Source organism: Anoplolepis gracilipes, chromosome 5 (genome assembly GCF_047496725.1).
Source record: "Anoplolepis gracilipes chromosome 5, ASM4749672v1, whole genome shotgun sequence".
Lineage (NCBI taxonomy): Eukaryota > Metazoa > Arthropoda > Insecta > Hymenoptera > Formicidae > Anoplolepis > Anoplolepis gracilipes.
The window spans coordinates 9,416,447-9,441,004 of NC_132974.1; the positions used below are offsets into that span (position 1 = coordinate 9,416,447).

At 36.5% G+C, this 24,558-nt stretch overlaps 1 protein-coding gene across 6 annotated transcripts in view; it reads left to right on the forward strand.

Annotated features, from left to right (window-relative positions):
* LOC140665580 (uncharacterized) overlaps positions 1-24,558 on the forward strand; it is a 310,049-nt gene that overhangs the window by 184,419 nt on the left and 101,072 nt on the right. Inside the window, exon 1 of one of the 6 annotated variants that reach the window (XM_072891859.1) lies at positions 9,281-10,420. The exons of the other annotated variants lie outside the window; for them this stretch is intronic. The gene's annotated coding sequence lies outside the window, so the exon portion shown is untranslated. Of the gene's footprint in view, positions 1-9,280; positions 10,421-24,558 lie in introns of those variants that run through there. 6 annotated transcript variants of the gene reach the window in all.

Here is a 24,558-nt window from a genome sequence, read left to right on the forward strand (position 1 = left end):
TGCTTTCTCTTTTGGTTATAACATATACATTAATAAAAAATTATATATTTGTGTAATAAAAATTTTTATATTTAAAAATCCATACAGCGCACACATCTTTGATTTCCGAAAAATGATAATACAGGATGTTTTATATAATTTACATAAGAAACAAATTTTTTTTTAGATAAAACTTTTCTTTTTCTAAAAGTACATCCCCATACAAATTTTCTATATTTTTATATTTTTAATATAAATTTTATGATATAAAATATGTTATATATATTTTGTTTGTGTTTGTGTATATGTGTGTGTGTGTGTGTGTGTGTGTGTGTGTGTGTGTGTGTGTGTGTGTGTGTGTGTGTGTGTGTGTGGGGCTGATCAGGATATACATATGTGAATATTAATTTAGTATGCTTCACGAGATATCGAATCTTTATAAAATGAAAATTACATATTTTGCAATGCACACGCGTATTGATCCTCAGATATTCGCTCGATAAATTCGATTATTTCTTTATTTCAGCAATCGCGTTCTACTCGTGCTTCTCGTATATACGTATGTAAAATGTAAATACAACAGCCGCAGGATAGCTTTAAGCACACGAAGGGAGAAATACATATTAAACGTAGCGCGAGGAGAGAGGCTTCGACCACAGCCGCGCATAAAGCACGCGAGCTGCCAAGTCCCTGATAATATTTACACATAATGAAATGTGCATTTGGGTTTTCTAATTATACATTATTAAAGTAAGTAGCCCACTGCTCGTAATTCTCAGCTACGCCATGCTCCAGAATATCTATCGCATAAATGCTGCGTATATGTTACAATAATTCAGCTTTCTCTACGGAAGAGAAAGAAAGAGAGGGAGGGAGAGAGAGAGAGAGAGAGCTTACCCGCGGCGCGTACGCACATATTATATTTACTACAGATACGTAGACGCGCATGTCTGACGTCACGATGCTCGGTGGATGAGATTTCACACCCGACGTTTTACTTTTTACGACCGGAGGGTTGAAAGGAGTAGCTTACCCGCGGCAACATGTTGTTCTTTATCTTTTATTTCTCCCTATGCTCTCTCTTTCTCTTGCACGCGCGCGCGAGTAGAACAAGCGGAAGGATCCAGGCGGAAAGCACGCTCTATATATACTCAGAGGAGAGGTTCAGCATATTTCGTCTATCCATTATTCATTGTGGGCAGCCTTCCCTTGTTCTTTTGTTATGTGCTTCCTGCATTGGGGCTGCTCGCGGCGCACCGACTGCCTTGCCTACTTTTTTTCCTTTTTTTTTTCTCTTTTCGTCCGTTGCCGAGGCCTACGTAATACATATGCATATAACCGACTGCGTTATCGTTTATCGAATTATGATTGTACTACGTATAGATTCGCGCGACAAAAAGCAGCTACAGCCGGCCGTAATAACTGGATATTCATTGAACGATTTTACGATCGTTAATAAAAACGGCGCGACGGCGCCATGGAAACGTTTCCATCTTCCATCTCACGCTCGAGCTCGAGATGCTCACTCTCGGTCGTCGTCGTGACGACGACCCGCGAAAGCGTGGCACGGAAAGGAAGGATAAAGCGAACGATTGACCGTCCTTTTTCCCGATTGTCACACGGCTATCTAGGAAGTGCGTTTGAATTATTCATGCCAGGCGAGCTTTCTCTCGCGCAAGAGATATTTTTATCTCTCAACCGTACCTCCACGTGTACTGTCGAGTCGCGGAACTCGCTTGTAAAAGACACGATGATGGAGACGAAATTGTTATGCTGATCTCTGCTTTACTAAGATAGCAGATAAAATCATGTTATTTGTCTACAATCCTATAACAGAGGATATCCTTTTGTGTCATACATCGTTACTTCTTCGAAAACATTATGTTACAACTACCTTTGGGGATATTAACGAAGATCGATCGTTTAATACTTGTAATGTGTGTACGCGTTTTAAATCGATAACTTTCTCTGTTTCGTTGATATTTTTGAGTAGAGAGAATATAATTTTCTATGGTATAATAATTAAAGTACAAGATTTTTAATAGTTTTTTATAACAGAAAATTTTTAATAATTTAATTATAATTTATATTACAGTTTTTTATTACAAATATTTGTTTACACGAATTTCATTTTATATTAAATTGTATTAATACATCGGTATTTTCATATTTTCCGTGATTTTCTTAGTTCTTGAGATTTTCCAAGTTTAACTTTGATCGTTGCTAAAAATATGCTGATAGTTCAGCTTGAAATTATGGGAATTCGATAAGATTGTGCATATAGACATGTCCCTATGTAAACCGATAGTACACGTTGAGATAGTTTCGAAAGCGAATTACGGAGCGTTTTATTAAGTTATACATACGCGAACTCGCAGTAACTCGACGAATGTCGAGAGCGGAGTGAAATCTGTATGAATCGTCATCTCTGAGATTCTGAGTTCGTCCGTTCAAGCGTACGTAAAGTAAAATTGTTTAAAAGGAAATGCAGACGAAACGATGTATCTCTCTCTCTCTCTCTTTCTCTCTTTCTCTTTCTCTGTAGATCGATTCGACGTGAATGTTCATCGCTCGCCGAGATATTTGGATTTCTTGTTTCAACGTAGCATGCATTCTCGTACTGTCGTATTAGATGCAAAACTCGGCGTGCATTCTATAGATCTTAAAATATAGAGGACTCAACTATGTGCGCGTCGACCTCCCTTCCGGGACGACGCTTCGTAGATTGCATCGAAAATTTAAAGTCGGGCACTCAAAGAGGATTCGAGGACCATTTTCCTCTACCATTGAAATTGGCTTGAATCAGATTCGGTCCGAAATCGGGCCGAGCCGAACATAGGGGATACGCGTGCATGCAACGTCGCTTACAATGTCGGGCGAGAAGGAATAAAATGGGTTTCCAGCACGCGAAAAGATTTTCGTCTGTCCTCTTACTTGGTTACCTCCGAGAGCTCTCTTTCTTTCTTAAAGGTTACCATAGTTCACATCGATCAAACTTTAACGAGGATTTCGTTATAGCTACTCGGAATGTCGCTCGACATGAGAATAAAATATTAATATCTCAACAGCGCAAAGTCATTTACAATAGATCTAGATGTCCAAGAGACGTTTGCAAGATTATGTCAACTTTTATACATGCAATGGAAAAACTCGCTTTTTACATCAAACAATTTAGAAATTTGTGAAATATTATCGGATTGTGAGAGATAAGCGTACATGTATATTTGTCAGAGTGCTATTTTTAGTGGAAAAACTGCATCCATTTAATAATGTGTTGTTTTTTATACGACATGCATAAAATATTAACATACTAAATTAGCTGGATAATAGTGAATAATGGTACGCTTTCAGACACGCTTTTACGTATGCTTTTACGTAGTAACATCAATGTCGATGCTAGCACAAATATTATATTAAAAAAATGATTATATAAAAAATCCAGTAAATAAAAATGCCTGCTGTAAATAAACTTTTAGAGGAAACAGCAATTCAAGAATTGCCAAGAATGAGATTCTTGCTTCTTTATAAAAATATATACATATAATATATAATCGTTAATTACGAAACTAAGAATTTGGAATATTTGAAATTCGCGGAAAGAGGACAAGATTCTCGGTTTTGCCTTTGCGTGTATTCGCGCATTGTTGCACAAATGCATCAAGATTTTCACTTTGAATAAGCTTGAATTCGCGTCCCGCTATGAAGCTCCGATTCCGCTGGAGAATGAGAGAGAGTGCGTTCTTCCGTCGCGGATCAAATGGCGCTGCACCAACACGGTTCGCTCACGGCATTATCGCGCTTTCACCCGCAACCATAGCCGCCCGCTGCTTCCATGGATCATGGATCATGGTTACGCAGTGGACGTGGCCCATTTGTTATTTACCGCGAGTGCGGATTCGCACGATACGCAACGCCGGCGCCGTGGAACTGGGCTGCATCGGCTCAACGAACAATGGGATTCGCCCGAGACTTGCGGGGAGAAACAATCGCTGAATGCACGCCCGTATAATCGCAATCGCGTTTCTCTCAATCGTACACAAGGGAGAAGTGTATATGTACAACTTGATTGGCCGAGAGTTCACATTTAGAAGCCACAAATCATTTTTACGTGTTCATTCTCGATCCACGTAGACGTTATATTATTCCACAATTATTAATGTTCTAATTACCTTGCGAATAAGTCATTTTTCGAAAATAATATGGCGCATTAGTTCCACGAAAACGTGACTTTTTTCTTTGAAAAATATAATGTAATCATCACAGTGAATCACTTCAGCAAAGCACATGCGTTGATGAATAAAGAAATATAAAAAATTCCAAGATAATGACAATTAAAGTATATTTTTAATAACATTGATTGTGTACATACATGCGCGATCATCAAATAAAAAAAGTTAATCTCTAATCATCTCTCAGCCAATATTAATTCCTATAGCTATTGCTACTTAATTCGATGAACCGTGCAGATAGCTTTATATCGGATTTTCACCCCCCGGGTTCATCCCGGCATAGATATCGCACACTACCGATAGACGGCGACCGACTAGACTAATACGAGTCTGTAAAAGCAATCGCGCAGTGCGACCATAAATCCAGAAGGCCAATATAACCGAAGAAGAGAGATCCGTTCGCGCGAGGGATGCAGCGACGTGGCACGAAGGGCGCTAAGATTACCACTCGGCTCATCGAGTATTAATTACATCAGGTCGACGCACAATCCCCGCCGCAACCCTCTGTCTTGCGCATCGCGGAGTGATCTCGAAAATCACGCTATAGCCGAATGCCTGTTTGTGTCTGTCCCTTTCTTCGAAGCTCTCGTCGCTGTCGACGAGGGCGCCGGAAAAGGCAGGAATGTAAGGCAGACGGAGGCGAAGATGGAAGGGAAAGTACCACCGACGCCTGCGGTGGTTATGGCGTTAATGACTGCCTGGCTCAAAGGGAATTCGCGGATAAATTCAGACAGCCGTAACGAAAGAGCCTCGCGAACGTCTAAACGACGACGACGACGACGACGACGACGACGACGATGCTCTATGTATATTAATGTATCCGCCATGGTGGCGTTTTTTTTTTTTTTTTTTTTTTTTTTTATTGTACACCGACATCGCTGGTGGATTTTCGAGCACGCCCCCACAATTTGCGCACACGTCCTACGCTTTCCGCTCTCTTCGTTTTCAATTTGTAGCTACGTGAAAACCAGCGAGTAAATCGGTTACACGTCACATTATGGCGGTAAACTTTCGACTCTCTTTGGAAACCCACGAATTACGGTGATGAACCTGTATTTGGGAAATCGGAAGCCGCCACTTTGCTATTAGGATCGTAATGACCCGAGGGTAACTATGTCGAACTTAGATAATGACAGAAAGCGAACGGATCGTTTTGTCGGAAGCTGCCGATCGGAAATGTTTGTATAAAAGGAAACGTTCGCTGAGTATCTTCTTTATTCGAAGAAGAAGAGAATGTACCTTTTGTCTAGAGCTCGTCTGAAACTAAAAGCAAAATATTGTCTATGAGCTCGATAAATTTCTCTTATCGTGAATTGTGAGGATATTCGCTAAACATTTTAATGATTTCTTATTTATTTATAAAAACATTTATACCAAGTGTAACGTATCATTTAAAAATAACAGGCAGAAAATTGAAATAAAATAATATTATTTCTCATTAATATTAGAATTAATTGTTATTTATTACCGCATATATAAAAAATAAAAATATATACATTTATGCATCAAGATATTTTTTTTTATTTTCTGTTTTTTTAAACTAAACATAGAATAATATGTTTAAAGCACATTCTTTTTCTCTCTCTTTCTCTTGGCTATGCAGAATTGAAATTTTCTTTTAAAGTGAAATGAAAGTATAATTAACGCGGCAGCAATGTATTGCGTTTTACTGGTTTACCTATCTAGATTGGTAGTATAAAGTGATAATTTAAAGATCGCACCACCAGTGCAAACATTATTGGGAAGTTTGCTGTGTGCAGAATGTACGTTCGCATTTTCCACACCGCATCCTTCATTGGCTCGATAGTTTACGGCGGTAATGCAGGTAATAAAGTGTGGCCGATAAAAACGTCGGCGGGCGTGGTCTTGCGATAGGAACGCGCGAGGAAACGGTTCAAAGATGGTAAGAGGAAATAAAAAGCTCCCGTTAATTGTCGCGGAAACGACGATGCTTTTTGATGCTGGTGCGAGCGTGACGAAAACGCGATAAGTAGTCGGGGCCATAATAAAACGCACTAAACGTACGAAAAGATCGTTAACACTCTCGGACATTTTATTAGCACTTTGCGTTGGGCGCTTCCATCAAATCCGTTAATGGCCGGTCATCGATGGTAGTCTATGGATGGCGATCAATCGAAACCGACTGACAAATCAAGCATTAAACTGCAGCTCGATTGAGCGAACACGAAATAATTATTTTACTCCGAACGACATCGTTGAAATTCGGTGGGGGACATACTTTAAATTATTTTTAGATTCTTTTATTATACTGACCTGTATTTGTGAGAATTAAAAATTTCAGTACAGATATACAGTACAGAAACACGAATAAATAAAAGGATCGAAACAATTTTTCGAACTTTAAAATTGAATTTATCTTATTGTCAGACAAATTTAGAAAAAACTGAGTATAAACGTATCTAAATGATAAATTATATTTTATGTTCTATTCATCAACATACTTGTGTGCCTTAAAGACTACTTTTGTAATAAACTGGTACTTAATAAACTTTATGTAGAATTCAATGAATTCGAACTCATGTTAAATGAGAAAACAAAATCGTTACCAAAAATTTAACAAAGAGAAAAAATTAGCTTTCTATAGATGGCAATTTTTTTTTTAATCAAACTTTATTCTATATTTAATATTCAAATGTGTGTACAAAGTTCAGTAACCGTGCTTTAATCATAATTGACGTGTAGATGAAATGTAAAAATAACTATGCATTCGATGTTTGTTAATTAATTGTTTGCGATTATTTTTATAAAAAAGAAATTTGATTTATCCTAATTTTTCTTACTTATGAGAAATAATAATAAAAATACAATACGTATTTTTTTCGCGCGCGTTATGCTTAGTAAATTAGAAATCAATATCCTACATGGACATGTATATAACGACCTATCCTAATTTTATCGAAAGAGTGTTTTTTTTGTTGTTTTTTTTTTTTTTGTTTTTTTAAAGCAGAGCGTTATGAAAAATGTCTCATTTTCAGAAAAGATTTCAACGATGCATCGTCCTATCTGAAAACTTGTACTTTGGTTATACAAGTTTTCCATACCGTAACGTTGGAATACGGGTGATTAATCTTTACTATACGGCACGAGTTTCTAAAACGTCATCTAGTTAGACAAGATTAATCGCACGCGCGTACACGGTCGGAGTAACAACTTGTAAATTTATTATTAAGCCGTAAAAACCATTATGCTATTCGCGAGATGCTTTGCAGCACGAAGATGGATGCGCAACATATCACGTGGCTATAGAAATTTAACGAACTTGTATTCATTCACTTTCTAGTTAGCGAGATTTTAAAACATATCGCAGTAGCAAAATTATTTTGATATGATTAATAACTATTAAATTGAGTTATGTAATTAATAGAAAAACTAGATATAATATGTTAACTGCTATATTAATTATGTATAAAAACGGATTTCTTGGGAGCAACGGTGGTATTCATATAGAAGATAATGATGATCTTACTTTTTTTCAATTCATATTATCTATATTTAAATGAAATTCTTGAAATAAAATTTCCATATTCGCTAGTACTATGAACTGTAGTCTACACGTATAAATAATATAGAATATCTTACTGTTGCATCCATCATTATCTTCAAATTTTTGTATGTCGACAATATAACTCTTGCCTCTGATATAAATCTTATCAAATCTCGATATTAAATAAAATATAATGTACAAAAGCGGAGTTGTAATATACAACGTTGATTTATAAAATACAAAATATTTAAATTGTATAAAATGTTTAAAAAATAATATTTAAAAAAATATCATTTTTGCACGCAATTTAATTTGTCTTTTAAGCGGATATTTTTAATAGAAAAATTACGCGTAAATGTTTTTTGAAAAAATAAATTTCTTCTAGAGAAAATCTTGTATGCACGTATTATACATTGATGTAAAGTGCAGCATTATCACGATAATAAACTAGCAATTAATTTTACAGATAATAAATAAATATAAAATGCTTATCACGATTACTTCGCCATTGTTCGAACCTGCTCCTCCTTTTTTGTTCATTTTTTATTGCTTTTTCATGGCACTTATACATCACACTTACTCACGAAAATAATTATGATCGCGAGCGTACTAATCAACGACCGTACTTTGCTTAGCACTCCTGATATTAATCGCTCGTGACGCGCACTTTATTATATTACCAGAAAACACGAAAAATAAGTTACGATCCATTTAATCCTCGAAAATCGCATGACCAATTCACACTCTACTCATCGCGTGTTAACCTCTGTTATTAATACATAGTATACGCATAGTTGTATTGTAAGGCAAGTTTAATATAATATACTACGTAACATAATATTTAATTATATACATATAATCTGTAATACGTAGTATATTATAATTATTATTACGTTATAAGTAATATTTGTTATAAGTAATATTATAATTATGTATTACGTATAAATATTATAATTAAAGGATATGATTACGCATTTTTTTTTCAAAGGATAATGTGACGATACACTTGAAATGGCTGTCATTTCTTTAAAATCTCGCTGTGCAAATGATAACGTAGTGACTATATATAAATAATCTATGTAAATAATAGCATGTTATACATAGAAAACAAAAATTGAACATATCTAATATGACAGTTAAGTATTGTCTCTATAAAATATTTAACATATGAAATAAATTTCTATTTCTCGAATGTTTCAAATTATTGCTTTTTCGTTATTTGATGACACGATTCTGCGATTAGTGTATTATTGTTCTCAGCCCAAAAATGATTATTAAATTACATTTAAATTAATGAAAATTTTAAAGCACAGTGTGAAATATGCTCGAATTCATGAGACAAAAGAGAGAACATTGGCGAAATAATTATTATTCTAAATTTTGATATATATATATATATATATATATATATATATATATATATATAATAATAATTTATGATTATCTGATATCTTGCTTCGATTCTCATTTCAAATGAATATATTATCCAAAATATCTGTTTTGATAAATAACCAGTCGTCGTCGTGATACTTTCACAAGCTATTTGTTGCGAAATAATTATATTAATAATCTTGCGAATCGATAATAATCGTTAATTATAATATTCGTATAAAATTTCAAAATGCCATTAAATACCGATCAAGTACTGATACGTCAAACATAATTAGTAACATAATTAGTGCTTATCAGATAGATTTATATTTCGCATCATCGTGTTTTAAAGTTTTCGCCAATAAATGTAATTCGATAATCATATATCATATTCGGTATTTAGAATATGTAAGAAAAATTAATTTTACGGTAAGACACTGTTAAAAACTGCTAATTAGAAAAACTTATTAATAACGGACGACATATAATACACATTATTTAATGTACGAACGTTGATCGAATAATAACAATCTTGTGTGTCCTTGTCCTTTCCTCTCCTTGATGTCGTATGGGAAGGGGAACATTTCAGCTTGACATACCAAGTATGTATACAAAAGGACGCGACGCTACATCTTACAAGCTCAGTAGTATTGTGAAAGCGCAAAGTAATACACGAAATGATATCGAGTGATTGAAATAATGAAAAATTATGATGCATGAACAATTGATTACTAACTTAAAAAATTCGAGGAATAGAATATTTCGCATAAATTTATTCTACGATGCGTTAAATTTTTGTAACGACAAGGAATTAATATTTGGACGATGTTTGGCTTTCGATTTCTGCGACGCTATTATTTACAATTTACATGCTAATCTTATTGTTATTTCGTGGCGAGACTGTAGCAAGGAAGCAATAGTTCTAGTTATTCCATGTGTCGTCGCATTATCATTCGAGAGAGAAACGTGATCACACTCATTAAAAGTATGCACAGTAAAAATTCCTTACAATATGAGTACGTTTACTTTTTATTAACAGAGATAATATTACATACAACGAGTAGCATAAATTTATCAAATGTTGAGTTTATAACTTTATGTCATAATTTTTAACGTCGTGGTTTTCTTGTCAGAATATAATGTATAGTGCGTGTCGCGTGTGTTTAACGTCAGGATTATATAAAAAGATTGTATAAAATTCTACACGATTGTCGTACTTTGCTAATTAGTGCGTGCTCGATCGTAATTAAATCATGTTTGCGTGAGTAAAGTATCATGTGAGTGAAGAAGATGAACTAGAGAAGGAGGAATCGGTCGATAGTGGAACAATTATGCAGTAAGTAATTTATAATATATTTAATAATTTATAACATTTATTTCATCTGCAACAGTGTCCGAATTTTTTATAATAGGTATATCATCTATATTCATATAATTTAACTTATATAATAATTGAAACCTTCCAAGTAAAGTAGGATAAAAATTTAATAAATATTTGATCACAAAACAAAAAAATTTGCTATATTAATTTTATTTTAAAAGTTAATTAATTACATATATATAAATATTAAATTTACTTATAAATAGGTAGGACAAAAAGAGAATAATTTTTATTATGATTTGTTAATTTTGTAATACTTAAACTCTCGTGTATGTATTGGAAATAAGTATTTTTTTTTTAAATTTATTTATTAAAATTTATAAGTATCTTTGTTGGATCGTTTTTTAAATTTTCTTATTTTGAGTTTATATTTTTTCATAACTTTATCAATTTGCGCACATATTTATATATAACTATTTTTGTATTGTATGTTATACATGTAGCTATACAGGTTTATTTCTAATTTTGCAAACTTTATAATTTTTCAAAAACCGCTTCAATATTTTATTTAACGAGCAATCTTTATTTGTATAAAAGTTTCATCCTGCTCAAAGAAGTGCAAATATTTATATCATATATGAACGAAGGCAATTCAGTTAACAAATTTTAATCAATAAGCTTTCAATTAATTTAATTTAATTTATGGACAAATTTTCAGTGATTCGAAATTAGCTAAATTTAACGCATACAAATTACCAATGCGCGCATGTCATGAGAGATTAGGGAATAAGATGATGAGGGTCGCGGGCACTGTATCAATTTAATTTACAATACACTCGGAACGGACTTGGTGTCGCGATGCAACCCTTAAGCTTCGGGGCTTCGAACGTACCATTAACAAGTGACCGCCATTCGGTGCCCTCATCATTCACCGTTGCGTAAACCCCCTCCGAACCTTTCTCCCTTTCCGCCCATCCGTTCTCCTCGCCGGCGCCTCGATCACCATCATACCACCCTCTCGCGACTAGCATTAAACTGTCTCGGAGTCGCAGCAGGAGCAGCCTGGTCGGCCGTGTAATGGGGGCTTGCGAGTTTCCGAGCGAGGCGGCATTTTCGGGCCCGGTACCCGTAAGTAACTCGGGTTATTTACGAGCTCGCGTAAGCACAATACGCCTGATGATTCCTAATGCTTTATCAGCGGGCGACAGTCCGCCCCTGAGGCACGTTTTGCCCCGAAATTTGGGCAACCCTCCTTCGTCACTGTGCACCGCTCTTTCTACGAAAGATTTAATGTCACCGTCTACGACGACGACCGCGTCTACCCGTTCTAAATGGATCCGACGAGACGAGACCGCTCTCGCTCAATTAGAGCACCGGATACATTAAGCAATCATCCTCAAAAGCGGGGTCATTAAATTGCGAATTCTACACGCGCGGGCGCGTTTATTTAACACAAGTACCGACAATGAGTTCTATCAAATTTTGACAAATTATGTTCCGTACTTTAGCACATATGTATAAATATAGTGAAGCTGGCGTCTCGCTTTTGGAAACTTACTAATTTTTGAGAGTTATGGTTTTATTTTTAATAGTTCTATAAAGTGCTTGATAGATTAAACAAGTAGTTCTGCCCATTAAATTAAAAATAATGGCTCGAAACAAACTGATGAGACGCCAAATTCAAGCTACGTTTTATTTTGTCCGCCGACAATTTTTTTAGCATTTCTTGTCAGATTTTAAGCTCTTGAGAGTTACGCAATAATTCTAGAAAAAGTTATATGCGTAAAAATTATTAGAATAATAACACAGGACTACAAAAAAATAGGTCGAAAATTTACATTGACCGGATATGGTGTCTGGCAAGGATTTTGGATCGCTGAATCCGAATCTGAAAACCATTTTGCCCTAACTCATCCTGGATTTCTGTTATAGTGAAAAAAAGTGAAAAAAATACCTCAAAAATATTTCTACCAGATTCGCGGGGATGTGGATTTTTTGCAATTTTTTTTCATATCACCGAAAAATATACTATTCTTATTTTGAAAAATGCAATTGCACACTTGCCGTGTCATTTTTTTAGACAGAAATTTATCAAGATTCGCACAGATGCGAATTCAAATATACATATATTGACATACCAAATCCAATATACGAAAATCCAGGATGAGTTAGGGCAAAATGGCTTCCAAATTCGGATTTAGCGACCCAAAATCCTTGCCAGATATCATGTCTGGTCAATGTAAATTTCCAACCCATTTTTTTTGTGGTCCTGTGTAATTAAACAAATTAGATCATCCGAGACGTCAAACGTGTAAGTATAGGTGAGACATTAATCGTATTTTGATAGTTCTATCGACTTTAAATGAGATTTATTATTCTGCAATCACTTTTAATTTCTAACGAGAAGTCTATGCGTAAAAATTAGTTAAATGTTTAATAAACAAACATTAAATTACCCGAAGCGTACAACAATCTCATTTAACGCGAATTCTCATTTAAAGTCGATAGAACTATCGAAATACGACTAGCGTCTCACCTCGGTACTTATACGTCTGCTAAAACGATCTAATGTAATTTGTTAATAAATATTCTTATAATTTTTACGCATAGAACTCTTTCTGAAAATTAAAAGTAATAATAGACTGACATTTAATTTTAAAATTTAAAATTGATAGAACTATCGAAATATGACCATCGTCTCATCTCGGTAGCTTGAATTAAACACATCCGATGTTTCGGACCATCTAATTTGTTTAATTAATATTCCAATAATTTTTACGTGTACAACTTTTTGTAACACTATTGTACAACTCTCAAGCGCTTAAAATATGTCAAGAAATGTGAAAAAAATCGTCGGAAGATAAAGTGAGCGTGAATTTGGCGTCTCGTCATTTGTTTCAAATCTTTTTTTTTTTGTTTACTAATCAGACTTATTTGTTTAGTCTATTAAAAACTCTATAGAACTATTAAAAATAAAGCCACAATTCTCAACAATTCATGTTTTGTAATTATGTTTCCAAGTGAGACACCAGTTTCACACATCTAAAAAGAATTGCACGAAATATGCTATACGATTATTGCTATAACAAAAATTTATTTTGCGAATAATACGTAATAAATTATCTCATTACCTGATTGCTCCGACAAAGCCCGATGCCATCTGAGGCTTGTTCATCTTCTTCTAATCCATTTTTGAGACATCTTCGAAAACCCTCGCGTTTAATTACGATCGTGAACATACTAATTACTCGAATATGACAATCGCGCGACATTTTGCATGACACTCCTGATAATAATCGTCTAAACTCTTCGGCGCGCGCCTTACTTTTTGCTTTAGATTAATACACAGAAACGATCATCCGTCTTTCAATTCGGCATTCTCGATACTCGTTTGAAATCCGCTTTATGAAATAACTCGGTAAATTAGCTCAATATCAAAAGACGTAAATCACGATTGTGTAGACTAATAGACACATTAACAATGAAATAATTACCCGTTATTAAATTCGATACTCTCAACTTGTTCGCGCGTAAAATTCACTCTTTCGACAAAAAGTCACGAGAAACACAGGGCGAATTAGGAGATAAGGAGAGTGAATGTTTCTTCATACTACTCCCTAGCAGTGATACTACAACTGATCCTGGTAGCATGTAATACAGTGGCATGAAAGCCATCCCCTCCGTATGTTACCTATTGCTTGTCGACGCCACTAGAGAGCACGTCTCTTCTAGGGAAAAATCTGAGGGATAAAAAACACAGATAGGAAAGTGAGATTTTAATGAGGAATTAAATAATTTCTAGAATTATGTATTATAGTTGGAAAAATCTTCGCGTCATAATAAATAAAGATAAGAAAATGAGGCTCGAGCAACGCTTTTGCAATCTCGATCAGTTTACACGACAAAGCGATAAAATCAAACGATATATGTGCACATATAATCCGTTCAAACCTATAAAATATAATTCTAGAAATGATTTTAGTTCGCTCAAATCTCGCTTTCTTATCTGAGTTTCTTACGTTTCAGTTTTTTCTTGAAGGAGATGAGCTCGATAGTTTTCTAGAAGAGGCAGGCTTGCTAGCGTCGAGCAATGCCGTGTATGATTGTGTACGTGTGAAACACTTGTGCCACACTGTATACAGTACATAGCTTGGTGTGCAACATCCCCTTTACACCCTGCAAAGGTCAGCTTCTAACATCACTGCCGGCGAACAGTTTGGCGAAACATTCTCTGTCCTTATGTCCTGTCTTGCGACTCAACCAGCCTATCGCTGCGTTCTACGTAGGTCACTACGTAGACACATTACGTAAAGCTAGATTTACCAATCAGGTTATCCTGCTTGCTCCATCCGAAATACTCGGCGTCAGTCGGCCAGTTTGAACGCAGTTGTAATTTTCATCGTTTGGGTTATATTAAACATGTTGCTCGTGTCTTTATCGGTCGAAAGAGTGAATTTGGTGCGTGAATTCACTCGAATATCGCGAGTGTAGAATTGAATAACGGGCGGATTATCTCATTGTCAGTACGTCGATTAGCCTGCGCGTTCGTAATTTATGTCATTCGATATTCGTAGGCGACATTGAGATAATTTACCGCGTTTATTGCGTATGACGGATTTCGAACGAATGTCGGGAGTGCCGAATTGAAAGATGAACCATCGTTTCTGTGTATCAGTTCGATCGCGCCGAGGATTTTAAGCGATTATTATCGGGAGTGTCGTTCAAAATATCGCGCGAGTGTTTTACCTTCGAAGATGCATCAACAAAGGAAAGGATGAACAGGCCTGGGATGGGCATCGGGTTTTTGTCGAAGCAGTCATGAGGTAATTTATTACGTATTATTCGCGGCATTAATTTTTTTATAACGATAATGGCATAGCATACTTCCGTTTGAATATATACATATGTGGCGTCTCACTTCGTGGAAATATTAATTGTGAGAATTTTGTCTTTATTTTTAATATTTCTTTTATAGAGTTTTTAACAGATTAAATAAATAATTCTGGCCAAAATAAAAAAAGGTTGAAGACAAACTCATGAGACGCCAAGTCACTCTGCGTCTCACTTTTAGTATTTCTTGATAGATTTTAAGCATATTTTATTTTACAGTTTTATATTAGTTTTGCAGAAAATTTTATGCGTAAAAATTATTAGAATATTCAATAAATTAAATCGGCCGAGACATCGGATGTATAAGAATTAAGGTGAAACACTGGATGGTATTTCGATAGTTCTATCGACTTAAAATGAGATTTTGTGTTATTCTATAATCACTTTAATTTCTAGAGAAAGTTCTGTGCGTAAAAATTATTGGAATATATATTTATTAAATAAATTAAACCGCTCGAGACGTATAACACGAAATCTTATTTAAAGTTGATAGAACTATCGAAATATGACTAACGTCCTCGGTAGCTAAGTGAGACACAGATGTGAACTTGACGTCTCAGTCCTGAGTCACTTTTTTGTTCAATGATCAGAACTATTTATTTAATTTATTAAAAACTTTAGAACTATTAAAACTAAAGCTTCAACAATTAATAAGTTTTCACGAAGTGAGACGTCAGTTTCACACACAAATATCTTAGTTGATGGATCATAAGTCCTGATTATTTATTTATTAAATTATGCTTTGTTTCTCTATTCTATATTGTCGCGCATTATAATTTGAAATAATTGTGGAGACGTGCAATGAGAACTTCTAATGATAGGTAGTTAGATCTAAATGAGATTGCCAAATCCACGCAGAAGTACTGTACCGAAATCGCGTGAATAAAGATAACCCAGGGGCTAAGTTCGCATGGCTACCAAAGCTCGTGGTCCACAACTCTGCATTAAGATAATCAAATGAATTAAGAGGGGCGGGTCATAATGTCGACTCTCTTGGCAACTGTACTGTGCTTTACCAAATCCGGCATTACAATATAACACGTATTTATTACAGAACAATTATTGACTTGAAAATTCAATTATAACTTATTCTATTATGTGCAATTCTATTTTTTCTTAATTATTATGAATTTGAAATTAATTTTATTATTAACTATTATAATAATCAAGTTTTGATTTAAGTTTTTCTGTTAATAAATATAAATATATATGTATATACAAATAAATTTTCTGTGTACTAGAAAATATTAGAAATAAATGAAAATGAATAAAAAAAATTATGGCAATAATAAGCCATAAAATTCAATATCAATATTTTGCCATCTATTTATTAATCTGCTTCTGTTGAATTGCTGAAATATGTATATTATAATTCATTCTGTTATAAAAAGGTAATTTTAGATTTAGAAACTTAAATTTCGGAAATTGGTAAATAAAGAAACGATATTATATACATTTGATACACCCGGTAGATTTTTATTCAACAGCATACGTAAAAAATCAATATCTTTCTGTGCGTTCTTTTTTTGATAAGTACGGCAAACAAGTTTTTTTATCTCGAGAATGACGAAAGCCTTTCGCGACAATGTGCTTTTCCGCTACACTAACCCATACTCGCGCATGTACCACGTGTTATTGCGAGGGTGACAAAAACGACCGATCCATCCTTGTTGTTACGTGCGTCATGCGTGATTATGCACCCTTTTGGAATACGCACACGACGTTACAAGCAACATGTTTGCTATTACCCCTTCGTGTCCAGCATATCGTTTTCGATACAAACCAGTTTCAGACAATTTATATTGCCGTTACGAAACATCAATTCCGCGTTATTTTGTCATAAAATTGCATTATTATACATTCTGTGTTTGTAAAAGTATTTAGTTTGGTTATTATTTAATTTTGCTTTTCTGCAATTTAATCACCAAAGATACAAAATAAATAATTAAATTATATTTTCTGTTTTATTTCAATTGGGTTTTACTCTAACAAAAATTTGAATTTTACGGCTTGTTATTAGTCATCGAAATAGTGAAAAAGAAAAAAATTAATTCGAACGATTATGTTTAAATTAAAAAATCAATATTTAAAATTAGTATTTAATTGATGAAATAATACATACGTAAAGCTTCTCACATCATTTAAATAAGAAAGTTTATTTGCTACCGATAAAGAATTGATCGGAATTAATATTCGATGGATGGTGCCGTCGCCAATTTTCGTTTGCTCGCAATTAGGGAAGTAGTGACGGACTAGGGAGTTAATGTACCACATATAGTTGTAATGCAGTAACTCGTTTAAAGAGGAAACGTTGGTTGGACCGCGTTCTAAAACCGCGTTCGGCGAACGCGGATTGAATAATAAAAATTACAAGAGAAAAGCGTTACAGGCGCCCCGCATCCCGGAGACGAGGCTGCGAAATTGCAACGACGAGGTAGACGGAGAATAATTGAAGGTAAACTCGATTGCATTATTAAAATCGTTGCAATTTGCACCGACCGACACTAATGGCCTAGCAATTATTTCCGGCAAATCATTTAAATAATAATGCGGCTCTAAAAGCTCGTTCGAGGCTCGAATTTGATGGTATCTCGCCGATCGGCGAATTTAGCGAAAAAGCACACCTTCCCTCATATCCCTCCTCCTGCCTCCTCCCCCGCTGCCTTTGCATGTGCTCATTGATTCGCCACGTTTTCCGTGACTGCGTGCGAAGACGCCGTTCATCATTCGAGATTAATCGGCATGACGTACCACGCGCAGTTTGCTCCGCAAACAAGAGCACGTGCATAGCGGAGACTGGTGTGTAAGCGGGATACCGAACGAACATTATTCATTGTTCATTGAGCGCGTCGCTACGTTACTCACCTGACCGTAAATACGCCGCGAACTTTCTTACGAGACGACGGAAGTTTTACGCCTGCATTAGACGCGATACGCCGCTCGAAGTAAGATGGCGATGACGTGCTATAACGTAATTACCCGCTATTCTATTGTATCGTACTGAATATAAGGGAGAAATGTCTGAAGTTTTATTAGCGCAACTGTCTCCCTTTCAATATTATGCAACATCGCTCATTTATATCTTTCTCTCTCTCTCTCTCTCTCTCTCTCTCTCTCTCTCTCTCACGCGCGCGCGCGTGCGCCAATGCTAATTTTGCATAACATTTTATCGAAAATTATAAAAGAAATTTTCTGTCGAACTCGTACGACGATAAGAAATAATTTTGCAAAATTATTTATTTAAGTTAATTAACAAGTCAACTAAAGATGTCTTAGAAACTACTTATTAACTATGGAATCGCAATTCATTGCTCGAAACTCACTTATTTGTCGAGACATATACGGATAGTCGAATAGATGCAGCCCAAAATGCGCGATTCGTGGACTCAAGTGATATATGATTATTCGATAGGAAACACAGCTGGTTGGGTTGTATACCTAATAGAGATATCGCGATATCTAACTCCCGCGCATCGCGCGATCGAAAACGAAAAATACCTGCAGACTCGCGGCGCCGTCAGGAGCAGGATCGCAGAATTTAATGTTACCGCCGCGGAACGAAACGCAGAACCGTTAACCCAGATTCCATGCTGTATGCCCGGTCACGTCGGGTGTCATGGTTCTGCCATTAACGCCGGTCCAAGTACCGCCACGGCCAAACCGCTTCCATTTCTCTTTTCTTCTGATCCGTGCCAGAATGCGCCGTGACTGTGATTTCAATTGGCCGTCTCTGTCACTTACTTACATCTCTTTCGTAGATTTTTCTATTCCATCTTTTATCCTCGCGAATGGCTCTCGTTGCCAAATTGACAAAACATGGAGTGCATTTTCTCGATCCGCCTCAATGATTTTTTTATCGTTTAGACTCGCAATTGAATCGGTCAGTTTGAAAAGTAATTATTAGTATCAAAATTGATTCAAAAAATAAATGCGCTGTGACAAAAAATAATTTTATTATTACATAAAATATAAACGTAACGTGTTTCATGGATTTTTATTTATTTATTTTTTTTATAGAGTTTTAGAATTCACTGCATGCTTTCACTATGTCAATATTAGAAATTTATGGATTTACGAAGGGGCAGAAGGGAAATGTTTTAAAACTGACCGAATTATAAAACAAAACCATTAAAAACAGCAGTATGTGTAGGAGTATATTATATAAAATATATTATTTACATAGATACAGATTTATCTCAGCAAAATAAGGTAAAAGGTTAAAATACGCAAAATAGTTGCAAAATTATGTTTTATATTTGCTATTTATATAGAAAGGTTTCAAAACTGTAAAAGTACAATCGTGCTGTTCGTGACTCCGTAGACGATTCTAACCGAAGCAACAAATTCCTACTGTTTTCGACAACTTCAAAGTAACTTCAAGCAAAATCAAAGAGAAAACTTGTCACGAAATGATGTGTAGCACAAACATACTTTCCTCTTTCCTACGTTCGCGGAAATCCATAAACTTTTTGCCATAACGTAAATAGCATATACAACGAGAAAAATTACAACGTTCGTCGGTTTATAACTGTCTTGTTTAAGACACTCGTAAAACTCGTTATCAGCGGTGGCATGCACTTTTCATCTCGTGCACGAAAGATTGTCAGATTAAAGGTACATAACATATGCTCGATATGAGCCTTAACTGCAGTCATCCACGATGTAGAATCTCATAGGATCTAAAATTTTACTCGCTTGTAATAATCGTAAATCGCGAATACACCGTATATTGGCGCTCTATAATAGTTTCTCCATATTGATAGCGGATCAGGGATGAAAGACGCTCTTTTAAGCCACCGAGAACAGCGTTAACGCATTACGACTCTCTATCTATTTAATGCAGACTTTTCATCGCGCTCAAAGGGTTAAGACACACGAGGACGTACTACCCGTAGAAAAGGCTCTTAACGCGGTCATATTATCCAACGGTGGTCATGCGAAAGAGGAATTCACCCTGAACCAAGTAGGGCCGTTGCCGAATTATTAGAGTTATTTTTGTCGGTGACGAGAGGCAATTTGCATTTAAACAAGCCGGGCGTATCCCGAGGGAGCGACGACGGTGGTGATGGTCCGTCTGTCGTCACCTCGAAACGAAAGGCAGGATCAATTTGCCGAGGTATCGAGCTTACTGCGGTTTTATTATCCTGTTTATCCTGTTTCCCGTCCTCCTCTTTCTCCTGTCGACCGTCTATTTTTATACCGTCGACTCGTCGACCTCTCTTAATCTACGTAGTCATGCGCAGACAACAAGGACGAGACTGGCTCCTTATGCATTTTTATTGAGCTATTATTCTCCGTAATCTGAATCCATCGATAGAGCCGCAACTCTATATAATGCTAGATACTACGGCGGATATATAACGGATAAAAAAGAGATGTCGTTTCCGCCAGGAAACATGAAATAAAAGGCGCTCCAGAGAGATAGAGAACACAGGATGACGGTTGCGTAACGTAAAAAAACAGCTAGGATAAAAATGAATATATAAAGATCGACGAGAAAATCGGCGGCGCGACATTATTTCGTCGTCCTAATGCGGCGTAAATATTAACATCGCCATCTTTCTCTCTCTCTCTCTCTCTCTCTCTCTCTCTCTCTCTCTCTCTCTCTCTCACTCACTCACACACCTTTCTTTTTAAACCGAGCGAGAAACTTTGTGGAATATTGCGGCGACGCGACAAATATTACACATATGTTACGCGAAAAGAAAGGGACGTTTCACGACGTAACACGCAGGCAAAGAACGTAATTCGATTATAACAAAGGTATCTTGAAATTGTGTATTACTACGAAAATAGAAAAGGAAAAAAGTTAATCACAGTTGATGCATAATTAAATGCCAAGGAAAGCGAGCGCACGCGCGAAAGAGAGAGAGAGAGAGAGAGAGAGAGATAAAGAGAGCGAGAGAGATGGAGAGCACCGGCGGCGGACGCGCGTGTCATAAACGCGGAAACGTCGCGTCGCGACGCTGCTTGGGTGGCTTGGTACATACGTATTATCCGGGGAAATGCAAAGACGAAATAACGTGTCGCAGACAGCGCTTTTATTCCCGTTTTACACGCCCCTTCGCCCCCGCGTATCTCTCAGTTATTTCTTTATTCGCCGCCCGTAACAAATAGCGAGCGCAAGTCGTTACTCGAAATGACGTCGCACGTGCATCTATTAAAGTGTGGTACCACCATAAGCGTCCTTTTCTCAGTGGGAATTTTAGAGGCGCGATGTATCATCGTGAATACTAACGCTCTGTTGCGAAAACACCGCCACTGCGCTGAAATAAAGCAGAACGAGTAAGCGTTTGTGAAAAAAAAAAAAAAAAAAAAAATGTTCTTTGCGTAAAACGATTTTATATGAGCGATAAAAACAGCACTGCAAGATTTTTGGTTGAGTAATTTTTGTTTCGAGACTCTGTGGTATTAACGCGATAAAATTGACGAAAATAAACTTTGCACGAATGGTTTCGTGTTTTTAATTTGAAAAAATAAACATACATTGCATCTGGCAACGGAGAATGCTTCAGTTTGCCACGTTTCACGCGATTATACATTCTATATTGAAATAGCGATGTATAATTAACGATAATCCGTAATGCCGGAAACGAATGCGGCGAACGGAACCGGTACTCAAAATACCCATTTTGCAAATTAATAGACAGCCAAGGGAATTAGTATTGGTCGCGACCGCGCTTCTACCGCTTTAATGCATGCATCTGTAATTTCTGAGGTGGTTATGTAAATCCGGATGGAGAAGTTTCCGGGCATAAAGCTGGAGTCGCCTCGGAGCGTGAGCAGCAAACACATCTCCCCTTGCTCCAGTTAATTATTATAACGATGCGTCGTGTACAATTTCTGTCGACGATACATTGTTAGAATAAACTGACGGATTTATAAATATTGCATCCGTGATGCGTAGATCTTTTCGCGCCTCTTCCGCTCTCGCTATTATTAAATGGTTAAGAAGGTTTTACATAAAACAGGTGCAAGAAAATAATTACGGGAGATTTTAAAGCTATAATGTTCAGATTATTTGCAAAAATATTAAATATATAAGATATTATTGTGCACACATTTCTATATCGACAATTGCGATGAAAACGTTTTTGTACGAGTATTCAATAAAAATTTAAATTAATACAGGAATTAATATAGGATACAAATTTTTTAAAAATATTCTGGATTTATTAAATGCACTTTTTTCTCATACTCGCGGACAAGAGATGAAAAGATCTGCTTTAGAAAGACAAAGGTTGTAAAGAACACACTACGCGAAGCATGTGTACTAGCATAAATGGAAATTTTCTCAATTATAACGATGCGCGAGTGTCGGCTCGCGATGTCTAACTCGAATGTGACGGGCGAGGCGGACGCGGACAGAATGGCAAGGCGTAAGGCGCGACAATTCTCGGCTACTGTAAATATTTTATTTACTCTCGCACACATCCGGCAGTAATGGCGACGAGGCTGGAGAACGCCCGTGTGAGTTTTTGGCTATTTCTTGCCGCGCGAATTAGTAATTAAGAGCTTTATTACCGACCGCTTGCCCATTAAACTCCGGCCACTCGTCGGCTGAATATATAAAGGACGTTTTAATGAATAATCTAACGAGTCGACGAGTCGAGAGAGAAAGAGGGGGGGGAGAGAGAGAGAGAGAGAGAGAGAGAGAGAGAGAGAGAGAGAGAGAGAGAGAGAGACGGTGTTCTCGTAGCTCCGACGCCGACCGATGGAAGAGAAGGAGGACCATCCTCGGCTTGACCACCGACCGAGTCGCCTAGATAATCTGTTTTGCATATTTCGTCCTGCGTACGCGATGTAAATGCGTCGTGCGGTGCTCCACCAAACGTTACACGGATCCACCAGAAATTCGCCGTGCACGTGGCCACTAATTAAGTCGAAATATCCCTTCTATACGGATGCACAGCTGTGCCGCCGAGCGACGGCCAACTTAACGACAGCGACGCCCGCGTAAATGTATCCTCGCATGCACGCTGGACGCCGCAGTGTATCGCCGCGAAACACGACTACACAAATTACCTTTGACGAAGTGACCGAGTAAGTTTAGTGACCGCTACCCCATCCGCATTCTCCGCTTTCGCGTTCCCGAAACTTATACAGGCAATATAAATTACAACGTTTATGGTTTAGAACGAGCCGCTGCGTAGACGCAATTATAGAACGCGTTAGAAAGTTACGAGACATCAACTGTGCACTCTCTCGGCGATTAATGCAAAAGTGTGAACCATAACTTACAATTAGTAATTCAACTTTTGCTTGATATCGCGAATATTAATTTTATAGACATTTTATAGACATTTTTACCTCGTATTGTGAGATCGAATTTCTTTGGCTTTCTTTTTATATGCAAATAGAATAATTGAAAGATTCGGGTCGGTGATATGCTATGTAAGTTATATAACTTGAATTTTGCACAAATGGAAAATTGAAAAAGTTATAAGTAATTCTCGAGATTTGATATATTTGTGTGTTGTTTAATTTTCCCAAGTTTACGATAAAAAATTGTACACGTTAAAAAAAATTTGCCGTTACCTTTTAATATCTTACCAGTGTAACATTATCTAAGTATACAAACGTAAACGCATCAAAGACGAAAAGCTCTTTCGTAGAATGTTTGAGTTGAAATCGATCACTTTCGGAGAAAGGCAGGATATCGTGTAGCAAGTCGAACCAGTGCTTTTCGTCGCGACCGCGATATTCCCCTCCTACCCCCTTTTCTTGCATCTCTATGCCCTTACTGACGACGACGTCGCCGAGGGTCGCCCGCGGCCTCGTAGCTTTCATCCCTGAATATATACGAAAGTCAAGATCCGCGAGCTACTTAGTAAGTAGCAGCCACCTCAAAGGACGGGATAAATTGCCCCGTCCGACAAGGGAATTTGCATCTTGATAGTGAATTAAAAAGTTTCAACTTTCCACGCGCGAGCGCGTCTATTTAATGTTCGCCCGCCCGAGATGAAGGGTGCGACCATCCTGGAAGAAAATCTCCCTCGATCTTACGAGGTCGCATTCATCAAGGAAATCCAGTCGGAGCATCGCCCAAGTAAAAGACACGTGCGGCGTTCATTGGAGATTTTTTTTGAAAAACTTGCAGTTAATTAGCGCATACTATATAATACACTTTCGGTTCTGCCTAAATAGAGACATTTTTAATTCTATTTTGATAATTTAATAGGAAAAATAGATCTATGTTTTTTTTTTAATTCTCTCTCTTTCTCTCCTTACCATACTTTTACACACATTTTTTTTAATAATAA